This window comes from Centruroides vittatus, unplaced genomic scaffold, assembly GCF_030686945.1.
Source record: "Centruroides vittatus isolate TY-2023 unplaced genomic scaffold, ASM3068694v2 scaffold_2569, whole genome shotgun sequence".
Classification (NCBI taxonomy): domain Eukaryota; kingdom Metazoa; phylum Arthropoda; class Arachnida; order Scorpiones; family Buthidae; genus Centruroides; species Centruroides vittatus.
The window spans coordinates 1,467,651-1,482,882 of record NW_027122690.1 but is presented as its reverse complement, the minus strand read 5'-3'; the positions used below and the strand labels follow the sequence as shown (position 1 = coordinate 1,482,882).

At 34.1% G+C, this 15,232-nt stretch overlaps 2 protein-coding genes across 3 annotated transcripts in view; one reads left to right on the top strand and one right to left on the bottom strand.

Annotated features, from left to right (window-relative positions):
• LOC136987698 (uncharacterized protein CG5098) overlaps window positions 1–1,091 on the bottom strand; it is a 121,460-nt gene extending 120,369 nt beyond the window's left edge. Inside the window, exon 1 of one of the 2 annotated variants that reach the window (XM_067285457.1) lies at window positions 981–1,091. The gene's annotated coding sequence lies outside the window, so the exon portion shown is untranslated. The remainder of the gene's footprint in view (window positions 1–980) is intronic. The other variant, XM_067285458.1, reaches the window with a different exon arrangement.
• The window catches only part of LOC136987706 (protein disulfide-isomerase-like), a 111,308-nt gene that overhangs the window by 39,753 nt on the left and 56,323 nt on the right, over window positions 1–15,232 (top strand). The window lies entirely within an intron of this gene.

Genomic DNA, 15,232 nt, shown 5'->3' with positions numbered 1-15,232 from the left:
CTTTTCTAATATTCAGTAAATTAGCATTTGACATTTCAAATCATTAAATTCTGCTCAATTGACTTAATTCCATTTTTGAAAATTACACAAAATTCAATTATTATTTAAGAATTTATATTATCAGATAATTAAGAAAGACAGAATTAACCTCTGTAACCAACCAAGAAACGGTACACAGGCATATATTTCCACCAACAATGTCTAAATCAAGTTATACTTTAAAATAAACTCCAATCGTTTTTCTTCATACCATTTTCTCTTAAAATTCTTCAGCTGTAGACAAAAGTAATAAATAACATTCCTACTTTACTACCAAGGAAATTTCATCTAATAATATTTGCATAAGCATATGTATTTGTTTATGTATTGCACATATTTATATTCTTACATTATTAATTTGAATAAACTTTATATTGCTTTATATTAATTAACATACAATATATAAAGCAATATATGAACATGTATAGACATATATACAGATATATATAACTGAAAGACATATATGGAAAATGAAATGATAAAATAAAATTAAACATATTTTTTTAAGATGTTTTTATAATAAATCTAAATTTATGAAACTTTAAAATGCATAATATGAATTGGATATATTTAAAAATACGTTGCAAGTGTTAATTATGAATTATATATGACATCATAATTAACCCTTATGCCGTCATACGTAAGTGAAAGGTAAACTGGGATAGTGACACAATTATTTCTATTCAAGAATAATTATTTATATCACATCAAAAATTCTTTAAAAATATTTTTTATTAAAAGTTAACATGTTATAAAGTACGTATTACAATAATCGATTCTGTATATTAATTAAAACTGACACAAAAAATTCTTTTTTTAATTTGACCATCTGAAACAGGCCTAACAAGGCTTACCAGATAAAATATATTAGAAAAACAATATACACGAAATATATTAAATTACAATTATATAATTGAATATTTTAAAAAATGTTTACGAACCTACAATATACGAGTTTAATAAATTATCCTATTTTAAACATGAAAATAATTCAATGCACTTAAACCGCATTCACGACACAGGAAGCCATTTTGTAATATGATTTGTCTTCCCTTTTTTTCTGATCTTCATTTATTCACATTGAAACTATTCTTATAAAATTAGTATATTTTATTTTATCTTAAAAATTTATAAATATATATCTTTTACTTAATTATATTTAAGTTTAATTTTAATATTTAATAATATCAAGAATAAAACTCGAAGTAACTTTTTAATTCGTTTTTCTACTACGAGGGGGCGTCATTACGATATGAAATGCGTGTTTTATGTTTAATTACGAAAAGTGTTCGTGTATTACAAAAATTTAATAACTATATATATATATATATATAGTTATTAAATTTTTGTAATACATAGTTATTAAATTTTTGTAATATATATATATATATATATATATATATATATATATTTAAAAGTTGGCATATTTTATTTCAAGTTGTGTGCTGTAACATTTTATGAATTTGTTCACGAAAAGTTAGTGATTGGTTTGAAAACAAATAAAGTATACGTTACGTCAACCACATGATTACCCAAGCAAGCAACATTACTTTACATAAACTGTACTTTTGACCTCTGTCATTCGGAAGTATGGCGAATGAATAAACACACTTTATTACCATCGATCACACCATTGATAGTTTGCTTGACTAAAAATGGTTCAGAATCGATTCACCTTTATGGAAAATTCTGCTTTTCTTTTTCTTATACATCTGTAAAATATTTGGATGGATTTTCTCTGATTTTTCAATAGCGAGGTTGTGGCCGAAGTTTTCAACGCGAACGTCGGACGTTCAGCACCACTTTCCTGTAAGCCTAGAAGATTGACAATGGCGTTTGGAACGTCAGTGGAATCATGCTCGACGTTCAAAACGCCATTGTCAAACTTCTAGGCTTACAGGATGGCGTCATTATTATCATTATTACAGGATAATAATGACGCATGTTTTGGCCAATGAGGTTTCGTTTGCATGAGATTTTGTCTATATAGGCTTTGGTGCATCGTCGTTTTGTTTTTAGGCTTTTGCCATTTGAATCTGTTCTGGAATCAGAAGTAAATAGATAAATTTCATAACATATCAACTTCTTAATAAATGTGTAAACAATTATATAAAATATGTATATAACAATTATATATATATATATATATATATATATACAGTGGCGGACTTAGGGGTGGCGAGCAGGACAATCGCCCGGGGCCTCGCTCTTGCAGGGGCCTCGCGCAACAACTCGAGTAGAAAAAAGTTGATATTTTAAAACTTTATTTTATCCTAAGCTATTAGTTATAAGCCGCAAACATCATAATTAAATCCCTGCGTATATCTTTTAAGGCATTTACGTACCTTACTTTATCATCATTACTAATTTGTCGTCTTTATGATTGTTAACTTTTATAAATCTTGTAATATAATATTTTAAAACTCTAAATTTATTTATTTATAACTTTTGCATTTCTCGTCAATCATCAGAAATATCTATTTTCAATTCACATACTTTGTGCAAAGGACAAGGGCCTCACAAAGATCTGCCGCCCGGGGCCTCGAAAGATCTGTTGCCCGGAACCTCGCAATCAATAAGGCCGCCGCTGTATATATATATATATACAGGGTGGGCCAACGAAAACGAAACGGTAGAGTGTTCGTGTTCGTCCAAGCAAATCGCTCAGACAGGTCGATTTCATTCTCGAGGGGACATCTTATGCAATAAAGTTTTTGCGAATCTGAATATTAACTAAACAAACATTTTTTTTCGAAATAAATGTTTGTTTAGTTAATACAAAATAAATGAGTTTTTAAAATTTTTTGTTGTCTGTTGTATTCAGAATCGCAAAAACTTTATTGCAAAAGATGTCCCCTCGAGAAAAAAATCGACCTGTCCGAGCAATTTGCTTGGATGAACACGAACACTCTGCCGTTTCGTTTTCGTTGGCCCACCCTGTATAAATGAGGACGTTTCTTTGTTCGTTCGCTATGCACGTCTATACCGTTCGACCAATTGCTATGAAACTCGGCAATTACATTTTAAGTACTTCCAATTTAGATAATGTCGTACATCCCATCCCAAATTATTAATTGGATTTATATGTGTCGATTTATTTCTGTTTACATTTGATTGCTGTCTTTACATATAGCGCCATCTATTGGAAAAGCTTAAAATAATTAGGTAAATATAATTCTTACAAAAAAGGATATAATCTTTGAAAATGTATATTATATTCAATGAATTACTGCTACAATGATATAGCGCGAAACAGACGAGCCATTATGCCATTACTGCGAGATGGTGACTGGCGAGAAGTGGTATCACATAGCACTTACCTGCCTTACCTGTTATATTCGTATTCGCGTATATTTTAATATTTTTTACGATATTTTAAAATGATTTACGAAAAGTTTTATTGAAACTTATCGTATTTAATGAAATAATTATTTATCTATTTCTAGAAGATGAGTAACTAATATATTTTTTATTTTATATATAAAGCAAAGAATGAGCATTTCTCATTATATACAAAAGATAACATTTAAAACCGTGTTAATTTTAAAAATATTGACAAAAACAATAGCAACAAAATATCACAGAACTTCACAAATAGAAACCCCCAATAATATATTTGAACTGTTCCACAACTGGGGAGAAACTAGACCATATGTCCCCACTAAAGTATATCCTTAGGGTACTATTCAGTCTACAAATACGTAGTAAAAACAAAATTTTAGTGCTTAATGAAAAAGTTAAAAAGATCGATTGCAAATAAAATAACTTATAAGTTATAACTTACCAGTGGCGTGCCGTCATTGGAAGCGATGGAAGCGCTGCTTCCACCTTCCAATGACCTTCTCTTGTATTTTATAAAATATAAATTTTCATATTTTAACGTACTTTTAATTAATTAAAATTAATATTTTATTATAACTGCATTATGTATCTTTTACAAATTTCTATACTACGTGTGAAAAAAACGATAAGATTGCTATCGTATATTTGAATAATTCGGTGGCGGAAGGAATGTCGAAACCGGGTCAGTTTCCAATCAGCCAGATTATATAGGCATTGGCACATGCGGTTTACAGTGCACCAACCTCACCCGGTTTAGCTGGTAGAAGCGACACACGAGTAAAGCGTCCAATTTTATATCCCGGACCGGTTCTGGGCTGTTAGCCGCCTGCTAGATATTCGGCTACCCTCGCCCGATTACGTGAATCATGAGCAGACTAGATCAACGGCGGGCAACCCCCAGCCCGCGGGCCAGCTACGGCTCGCGAAAAGTTTCTATCCGGCCCGCGAGATCTTTAATAGATTATTAAATTGGAAAAATAACTAATTAATAGTTATTTTTCCAATTCTTTGTAATTTTCGAAAACGATAAGAGAAATAAATGTAGTTATTAACTTTTTATTTATTTATTTCATATTTGCAGACTAAAAAAATTACAAGTCACAAGAAGGCATCTATTAACTACTACGGCCCGCGGAAAAAATGTAAAATTTATTCTGGCCCATGTTATAAAAAAGGTTGCCCATCCTAGACTAGATTTATAACTTAACCAAACCGATAGGAGTTTACTGGCACGTTTTTATGATAGTTCTATATAGTTGACAGGAATTTAAAAAAAACTCCGTTAAAATATTTGATATATTTATTCTGCGTTTATTCCGCTCTCCCATCTTATATTACTTACGGATTTCAATGTTAAACCGGTGATATTACGATTTAGTATGTCCCATCTGTAAGGGGATGCAGAAAAAACGTGTACAATTCTAGTACAGTGTTAAAAATTAACTGTTACTTTGGCAGCACCATTTACAACCAAATTTAATGAATGAGACGTACAATGGTACAAAAAAAGCTCTAGAATTTATTTTCCTTACATTTACGATTTATGTATCCGTTGTCATAAAAATTTCTTTCCACTTCTTTCCCAAGACTACAGATATTCAAGTACAAAGTAACCGGTTTCGACTTATTTGTACTTAAGAAGTAGTTAAATAATTAAGCGATTAGGGAATTAGAAACATAAATAAAACCCTGATGAAAGAGCCGAAATTTTACTTAAACAGAAGCTTAACCGAACCAATCTCTTGCCGAGTACAGTGGGGTCTGATCTCTTCGTAATATTAGATGTAATAAAGACAGAAATTTTTCCAGTTCAATGAGAGTGACCGAAAAGTTGTAAATTTTGGAAATTTCCGCGAACACTCGGTCCTAAAACGAATTAGTTAGAAAAAGAACGACGGACAATCAGTTAAGTTTAACATATTTAGATTTTTACAGCTACGGTGAGAAACGTTTAAAATCTACAACAACCCTGTGGCGTCCTTTGATATATACTAGTGATGCGACAAAAGAGGCATTTGACATTGACCGGTATCGGCACCCTCGGGATTTGGCACGGACACACCTACCTGGACCGTCTCTGATTCCATTCATTAGCCACTCGTAAGGAGCTATTTCACTAAGTGGATTGTTTTAAGATTTAAAAAGTAAAGAATATTTTGTTATTTTTATGTACGTTTCTTCACAAAGTTATATTTAATTATAAGTTTCTTTAAAAGTATATTCATGCAATTGAAGAATTTTTTGTACTAGGTAGGTGTATTCATCACACATTTTGTTTTACCAAGTAAGTTTTTCTAATAATTTTAATTTTAGCCCTTATATCGTGGCTAGTGATTAAAAAATTTATTTTAAAAAAGTTTAGGTTCAAGACCATATAATGAAAAAGAAAACATTATTAAAAGAGAAAGACCAATGTCTAAATTAAATATAAATACGTCGACAAAAAATTTCGACATTTTGACGATAAAATTTATGACGAATGACGATTCTTTCGTAAAATTGAAGCAATTTGGAAATCAAAGAGAAATAGAATTTAACATTGGTAGACAATATAAAATAAATATTGAAAATTATAACAAGATAATTACGATTAATAGATATATCTAAATTAACAGATGTTATATGTTTTTTCTCAAAGCAAGAATTGGCATTTAGAGGGCGTAGGGAATTTATTGAATCTAATAACGGAGGTAATTATATTGAACTTTCTTATTTATTAAGTACGTCGGATAATCTATTAAAAATACATTTAAAGAAGTATACGGTTTTTACTGGCTTATCGAACAAACGAATACGAACGGGCCCTGACGCGCAATTAATTGATTGCCCCTGTAAGTCGGCTTCTTACAGAAACACAGCTTCGCCTATCATCAAATGTTCACGGCAGCGCCAATCTGTCTTTCCACTGGTCTTCTGACTGTAGTCTCAATTTTGCGTTAGAAAATCGTGTTTCGGGTTACAAATAATTTATAATACGTATTTGGCATGGGTGATAATGAAATTCGTTTACGGTGTCATACTATTAAAGAAGCTACTAGATTGTTATATGGCTGATTAAGATTTGATTTAACTTAATTTAGCTTGTAATCTCCTATGTAAAATATACACAAAAATTAAATTATTTTTATTTTAGACAAATTTTTAATATTATTTTATTTAATTTCGATTTTCGATGTTAATTATTATTATCAAATATCATTACTATCGTATTTGTGGAACATTTTACACGTATTAATGCATTATTTTATCTAGCAATAATCATTCTGATTCACACTGCTGATTCATCGTGAATCAGAATGATATTTAAAAGCTTTTGACAATAGAATTGTTTATTATACTGCCATAATTTTATTTATTTTTACTCTCAAGTAGTGTCGAGTGCTTTTTTCGAAGTACTTTGTTTTATTGCAGTAATGGTAGAACTTCACAAAAAATGAAAAGAAAAACTAGAAATTCTGTTGATGTACTGTACTTAATTTGTTTAAACGGTGACGTGAAATGAGGTACCGTACGTCATACAACAATAATTTAAATCCATAATACATTTTGAATTTAAAATATATGCTCTCCACCTCAAATTAGTGGTGTCCCTGTACATTATACTTTTCTGTTAGCAATAGAATCGCGATGGTCATCTATCTAACTCCGTTCAGGGGAAAACTATCAATTGAAGTAACTCGACTTCTGGTTTTCATCCGAAGTTCGTATATAGTTAATTGGAACTATCTGCTTTTTAGCTTTCCATGCCTGGTCTCAACTTTCATCTATATAGCACTATTCTCGAGATTAAGGAATGACAGACAGACGGACGGACGATAGTGAAAATTTATAGGTCTACAATGTTTTCAAATTGTAATCCAATTAACATCATTCGCATACCAATGAAATTTTTTTGCATGGTGCCTATTTGCCATTTCGGGTATAGTAGCCTAATATTATATTTTATTAAAAGATGAAAGATACTTATATTATTAAAAGTTCCAGTCTTTATAATATTACACGATTGTTTGTATTATTAAAAAGTCTATATTAATTTTATGGTTTCATAAATATTGGACTTATTCCATTATCTGTATAATTGTAAAAAGAATTCAGCAACGAGTTGCTTAACTTTTCCGGCAACATTTGGTGGCACTATCTGTTACGATATTTTATTAAAAAGAACTTTTTATATTTTTAATTATTGTTTTTAATCATTATTAATTATTAATAGCAAAAAAAACTTAATTTTGAAGGTAAGATAGGATTTTATTTAAAAAAAATTGTAAATACTAATAACGAGTAAAATCGTTATTAAGTCAGACTCTACTCGAGATATGACACGACATTTCCCACCCCGCGACCTTTAACCACCAAAATTTAATAGTATCATTTCCCAAACACGCAATCTCCCTTCAAAATTTCGGAAAATTTCAAAAAAAGCACACGAGTTATTAAGCTTCAAAGAGGATGAACAAAATTGTGCTACACACACTAACATCCATACATACAGGAAAAAAAAAACCCTGAATGTTTTTGTATTTCTTAGATCCCCGAGTCCAAAAATGGACAAATCTTGGGTCATTGTTTGATCGATTTCCATACTCCCCCTCTGTTATGTATTAATATAACAGCCGGAAAAGTAAAAATATATACAGGCCTATGCTATTTTGGCAAATTTAAGCTTTTCTTTAAAATAATAAATGGTTGCAAAGTTATAAGACAATTATTATAACAATAATTGTCTTATAACTTTGTAGGTAGCCCGGTAGCCCCACTAGCAGGTAAGCCCGGCGTTGCCCGGCAAAAAATAAGTAGAAACATCAAGATTAGCGAGGTTGAGGCCGAAGTTTTAAACGCGAAAACATGTACTGTACGTCGGACGTTCGGCGTCGCTTTCCTGTAAGCCTAGAAGTTTGACAATGGCGTTGGAATGTCGAGCATGATTCCACTGACTTTCCAAACGCCATTGCCAAACTTCTAGGCTTACGGGAAAGCGACGCTGAACGTCCGACGTACACGTTTTCGCGTTTAAAACTTCGGCCTCAACCTCGCTATTATTAGATTATTTCGTACTTCTAACCCTTCTATTATATTACATTATAATAATTGATTTACATAACTACAAAGTTTACCTTATCTAAGGGTTTATCACACCAAGCCACACAATTTAAAAATTCTTTAAATTGTGTACAGCAGAGGAATAAAACTTTTAAAATGTATTAGATTGGTCACTTGATGCGATAAACCCTCACGTAAGATAACCTTTGTAATTATATAAATCAAATACTATAATATAACAAACATTAAAACGAAAACCATATAAAGAGTTTGGTTATATTAGCCTACCATTGTTATTTTTATCGCAATATTCGAATGGTACGAAATGGCATAATTTCATTGGTCAAGTAGACACCAATTGAAAATACGATATCTTAAAAATAAGATAAGATAGCGTATTTTTTATTTCTATTTTTTCTAATGTTAGCACTAACAAACTGTTTCATTCACTGCCGAATAATAAACGGCGATCTGCCAACGAATCAAATTTCACGTAAAATGGATAAAATGTCTAAACTCGGTACCCTCGAAAATCACTTCAATCGTATTTTGTGCTCGCCGGTAACTTTGTATTATGTAATTTTTCTATTCGAATGCTACCATACCGGTGGGTCCGGTGAAAGAAGGGCTGTTACGGAAGGAGGTTGAAGTTAATTCGACCAAAAGTAGTAGTTGACCTCCTCCCGAGAGAGAGGACGGACAACGATTACTAATTAATACCGATCTAATCTATTAATATTTGAAAAGTGATCCGTGTTGGATGGGTTGTGATGGCCCTGCACGTGATCGAAGTTGCTAATCTTAACGACCGAAAGACTTCCTATAAAGCTTGTTTAAATAAAACAATCTTGTAAAAATGCGAGAGTAATTGCTTTTATGTGATTCCATAAAAAACTGATGAAACCAGGTTGAAAAAGTAAAGCTCAGTAAAAACAAGTAAGTAAAGGAAATCTTTCAAAGTTGTGACATAAGCATACTGGAAACTGATGTGACAATAAGACTCAACACGTGAATAAAGTGCACATTACACATGCTATAACTACAGGAAATTTATAATGAAGCAATGTCGCCATAATAATAAATAGGAAAAATAAACATCGGCATAGAAAAAGACATCGAGCTCGACTTTGTGCCTTAAAATCGTTGAACATACATCAATTTGGCTGAACGTTAGAACATCTTAAACAGTATCAGAGAAAGAAGTTTGGGGCAAAGGTTTAAGAGTTAGTAAGAGGAGATGAAATCTAGGGAGGGGTGGGATGTCTAGATTTTCGGGTAATTAAACACGACCCCGTAAATATCGCGTTTAAAGAAAAATTATTAAGATTGGTTTGGTTTATTAAAAATTTGTCTAAAATAAAAATAATTTAATTTTTGTGTACATTTTACATAGGAGATTACAAGCTAAATTAAGTTAAATCAAATCTTAATCAGCCATATAACAATCTAGTAGCTTCTTTAATAGTATGACACCGTAAACGAATTTCATTATCACCCATGCCAAATACGTATTATAAATTATTTGTAACCCGAAACACGATTTTCTAACGCAAAATTGAGACTACAGTCAGAAGACCAGTGGAAAGACAGATTGTCTCTAGAAGACTAGAGTTACTATTTTCGATAATACCGAAATTTGCTTATCCAATGCTAATGGTGGGCTTACGTTGCACACCCAAACAACAAATCTTACTTAAGCGCTTAACAGACAAGCATCCAATGCTTTTCTGGTATTGGAATAAGTACGAACGAAATGACGCTATAGTGTTGTAATCGTCAGGTCGTTCGTGAATTAGCAATAAAATAACGTGGGAATTTTATTGAATTCACGTTAAAAAACGTTAATTAAATGTAGTAGCCTACAGTACCTAAGACATAAGATTTAAAGTAATTGGCCGAACTCGAAGGTATAGCCAAGGAAGTAATAGGATAGGGAGAAAGGGGTGAGGGAGGGAAGAGAGGAAAGAGAACGGGTAAGAAGTGAGTGTAAGTGTGAAGAGGGTGAGGGAGGGAAAGGAGAGAGGGATGGGAGGGAAAAAAGAGATAGAAGTGAAAGGAGGGATCCGTGGGCGCCTGACGGGAACCGAATATTGAACAGCTTAAAATAAAATACATTTAACAAGTGGAGGTTATATACAAATTGAATGAACAGATGAGATTGGTGGCGCCAGTACTGTACGCACGTACTCTAGGATCACGAACTCTATTGAACGAACGTTCTAAAACGCCATCTATTACGATTGAGGATAACTAAATGGTATCACGTTTCATCAATACCTTACTATTATTTAAGTATGATTAATGAACGGGAAGAAAGCAATAGAGACACAACAGTAACATCACTCTTTGTGAATTTGTGGGATTTGCTTTTTGATCCGAATTCGAAACTCAGTTTTCTAATTTTTAAATATTAATAGAAATGATACAAGTCGTCACTAGATGGAGCAACAATACGAATCGACGGAATATAATTTCAGGAAGAAATTCGAAACTTTTTATGGACGAAACGATAGATTTTTAAGAAATTCACGCGAGAAACGTATTTCGGAGAGGATTTCGTAGAAAAATTGAATGTTCGAGAAGCGCGTTTATAAATAAGTGGTTTTTGGTATTAAAACACCAGCGATTGGTACGTAGCTTTGAGAAGAAGAGGGAAAATGAGGTATAAAAATCATACTTACTAGACGCTGAGAGTCAAACAGCTCACCTTCAGGTGTTGATGGCTTCTCCGTCTTTTGGCTAAGATCGAAGTGTATATGGCAGTTCGTATTGGTCATTGCTTGTGGGAGTGATCACTGCTGACACGGTCTTAGCAGTGCTTGGTCCTAGCCAAAATTGCCAACACCGCTCGTTGTTGCATTACAGATTATAAGCAACGGGTGAAAATAATGGCAGCACTTCCAGGGCAAGGCTGCAATTTGGTTATCCTGCCACTACCCCCAAGTGGGGCAGATGGAGCGTGTAATTTGTTGTAGTTGGGGACTGCGTACGCGCTCTCTTCTTCCTTAGTAAACAGAAAATAGAAAAATGTTCTAGTGTTTAGATTTGGTTATTTTCTTTCGAACGTACTTTGTACATAAGCCTATTTTTGGTTTATTTTTAATGTTAAAAAGTTTATTAATTCCATTTAACTTTACAACTGAACATACATGTTCATTAAAACATCTCTGACACTACAATACAGAGGTAGTGGTTCACTTGATTGATTACAACCCTGGTTATACCCGACAATAAAATATGTACGTAAAAATCCCGACACTGACAAGGCACGACAATATACATAGATGTGAATGTATGTCTCTTTAATCCGAATAAATAAATCCGGTAGACTTCCTCACAGCTATCAGGTTAGGTACTGCCTTTATTGGAAATTACAAATGCATTTCGGGCCTATGTAGCGTTTAAGCCCCTACTCAGTGTAATGCTACAGAAGTATTAAAAATAACAAAAAACTTAGTTAATTTACAAAAAACGCGAGTGTAGATGATCTTTACAGACACAAAAAACTTATTGTCGGAACGTAGTGACGACTAATACTTGACTTCGTGCATTCCTTGTCCGCAGAATAACTCTGGAATGAGTTGTCCGATCTTGATGAAATTTTCCACGACGACTCATCATCACTCAAGGACGAACTGATTAAAATTTCAACTTTCAAAAATGATCCGTTTTTGTAGAACTGGATATAGGTGTTTTTCTTCAGTATGGATCATTTTTGAGAGTTGAAATTTTAATCAGTTCATCCTTGAGTGATGATGAGTCGTCGTGGAAAATTTCATCAAGATCGGACAACTCATTCTAGAGTTATTTTGTTGACAAGGAATGCATGAAGTCAAGTGTTAGTCGCTTCCTGCACGCACGTGTAGAAGCGCCATCTGGTGGTCGGAAAATATGACAAGCATTAAAACGGTAATTTTGAAAGGTAAATGTTGTCGCTAACTGGACACACAACAAATATAAAGAATCTTTATAGAATAATAAGTTTAAACAAGTCTTCTTTTTAAAACGTGGAGCAGCAGCGATCAATATTGATAGCTTTACGATCCATTCTCTCCTTCTTCTTCCTATCGTTAGTACGAAATTTCGATCTCTAAATAGAGAAGCTGCGCAGAGATTCCAAATTGAGATGAAGTCGCTCAAATTCATCATCATCGATGAAATGTCAATGATTGGTGCAAGAATGCTTTACATGATCGAGAGAAGATTGTGTGGCTTTATTAAACCTTATTTATTTTCTTTTCTTTACTTTCCTTATACTATCTTCCTGTAGTAACAATTTTACTTCCGTTTTCTATTTACTTAACCACGCGGTAGTTAGTCGACACATGTGGCCTGGACGGTAATAAAAACAAAAAGGGTGTGACACCGAGGGGTCGAGGGGTTACGTCAGAGGAGATAGGAGGACAGGAGCGAGAGGAAGGAAGATTTTTCGGAGAGAGAGAAAAACGGGACGAACAGAAACAAAGAAAGTTATTAAGGAACGGATCCGAGGTTTTTTTTTCTTATTTATTACCGCCAGTCACCCCTTCGAACCAATTTTCAGTCTTATCATCTCTGTTTAATTCTCTTCCACCTTATCTTTCTCTAGGGCCCTGTACTTAGTTAAGCTAGATATAAGTTAGAATAAGTTCTTTGTCTTGTCGGCACGCGGGGACTAATTGATGACATTGTTACGCGCAGTCCCAAATGTATTTGTATTAGTAATTAGTAAGTGTGTGTAATCGTTTCTTTGTAAATTATTTATGTTCGCTGAAATTAATAAACCTTTTTTTTTAATTCTATCAAAGCCGAGCGACTCTCAGGGTCTTGTTATTTCATATACTCGGCTAACAATGGCGTCCGCGACAGGATTCTGTTAGTAACGGGATACGGTTTTTATTGTATAGAACGTAGCATTGTATTATCGTGCCTGTAGATTTAAGGCCCTACAATTTGTAATCAATTGTATTATTTTTATATCATTAATTATGGATGATTGTAACCAGAACAATCTTGCTACATCCTCAGGAGGCGAGGGTGAGGGGATCCCTCCTGTAGTCACAGGGTTTCTAGGAATGGTTCCCATTTTTTCTAATAGTGGCAGTGATTTGGTTAATGTCCGCCAATTCTTCAAGACCATAGATAATATATCTCGCCTGGCTGGGTGGAACAGTGAAGTGAAATTGGCTGTCTTACAAGCTCGGTTAAAAGGGGGGCCATTATCGACGTTCTTCAGCTTGGCTGACCAAGATCCTTGTACTTTTGAGGGAATTAGGCAAAAATTAATTCAATGTTACGAAAAGCGAGAACTTAAGGAAAAGAATGCACTCGACCAACTCTTAAGTATTAAGCAGAACCATGATGAGACGGTATGTGACTATGTCATCCGCATGAATACACTGTTGTCGAAGGCCGCTTCCAATAACGAAAAAATCGGTGCCTTGAGGGATGACATTATTAGAGAGAGATTTATAAAGGGCCTAAGGCCCCAGCTAAAGGGATACGTATTAAGGAGAGAACCCCAGACCTTAGATCAGGCAATTAAGGAAGCGGAGAGGGAAGAACGGGTCGAACTCGAGTGTAACGTTAGTAGAGAAAATAAATTTGTACACACCATTGAAATAAAGAACCCAACCGCTAATGAGGATCCGAATGGTGTGATGAATATTGTGAAAACAAAGGAAGACGATAGACTTGAAAGGTTGGAAAAAATGGTGGGGTCGTTATGTAGTACTGTTAATGGTTTGGTCGAAAGACTGGGTGGAAATCTAGATAAAAATAAGGATAGCCCGAACCGATCTGTCCTAAAAAGGTGTTACATTTGTGGGAATCCTCGCCACCTGGCCCGCCAGTGCCCTCAACGGAATATAAATGATTTAAACTAATTACGGGGCGTGATGATAGCCAGTATCACGTCCCATGCATCGAGCTAACCCTGGCCCCTAATGTGTTCTTCTCTAAAAAGGGCCTTCCCCTCATTCTTGGTGATGCTTATGGTACCAGTATCAAGTTTCTGGTCGATACGGGTGCGGAAAGGTCCGTGCTAAGCCTGAAGATCGCTCAGAGCGAGATATGGAGTAGGGGACCGAACGGTGCACTTCACAGGAGTTGGAAACGACTACGAGGAATCGGTGGGGAGGTTATCGAATGCGAATGGGAGTCTAATATCAAGATCGAAAGAGGAGGGAGAACTCAAAATGTTCAAATGACTTGCATGCACTTGCCATCCGAAGTCGAATACGAAGGAGTATTGGGTATGGATGTGTTAAACAGGTTCCCGGAAGTATTAATTGAAACAGGTGAGAATGTAACATCTTGGAATAGAACCGAAATTGATGACTTTTATCAGTGTTGTGGATTCAGAAGGGAGGAATCCGATAATACGATGGAGGTTAATTTATCCCATTTGAAAGACTACGAAAAAAAGGAAGTGGAGCGTATCTTTAATGAACACCCCGGATGTTTCGCACGGAAAATAGAAGATTTGACCGGTACTAAGGAATTTCTTCATACACCTATCATTAAGAGTAACCAAATAATTAATACAAAACAATATAGAATACCGCAATGTTATTTGAGTGAACTAAAGAAAATGATAGTTTCATATCTGAAGGCGGGGATTTGCGAGGAGAGTACTTCTGAATGGAATTCCCCCCTTCACATTGTCCCGAAGGAGTCCGGCGAGTTAAGGGTTACTCTCGATCTACGAAGAATTAACGAAGTAACCCAGTCCCAGGAGTTCCCTCTAGCCCGTGTGGATGAGATCTTAACGAAGTTTCAGGGAAGCAAATTCTTCTCGGTAATCGACCTAAAGTCTGGATATTTCCAGATA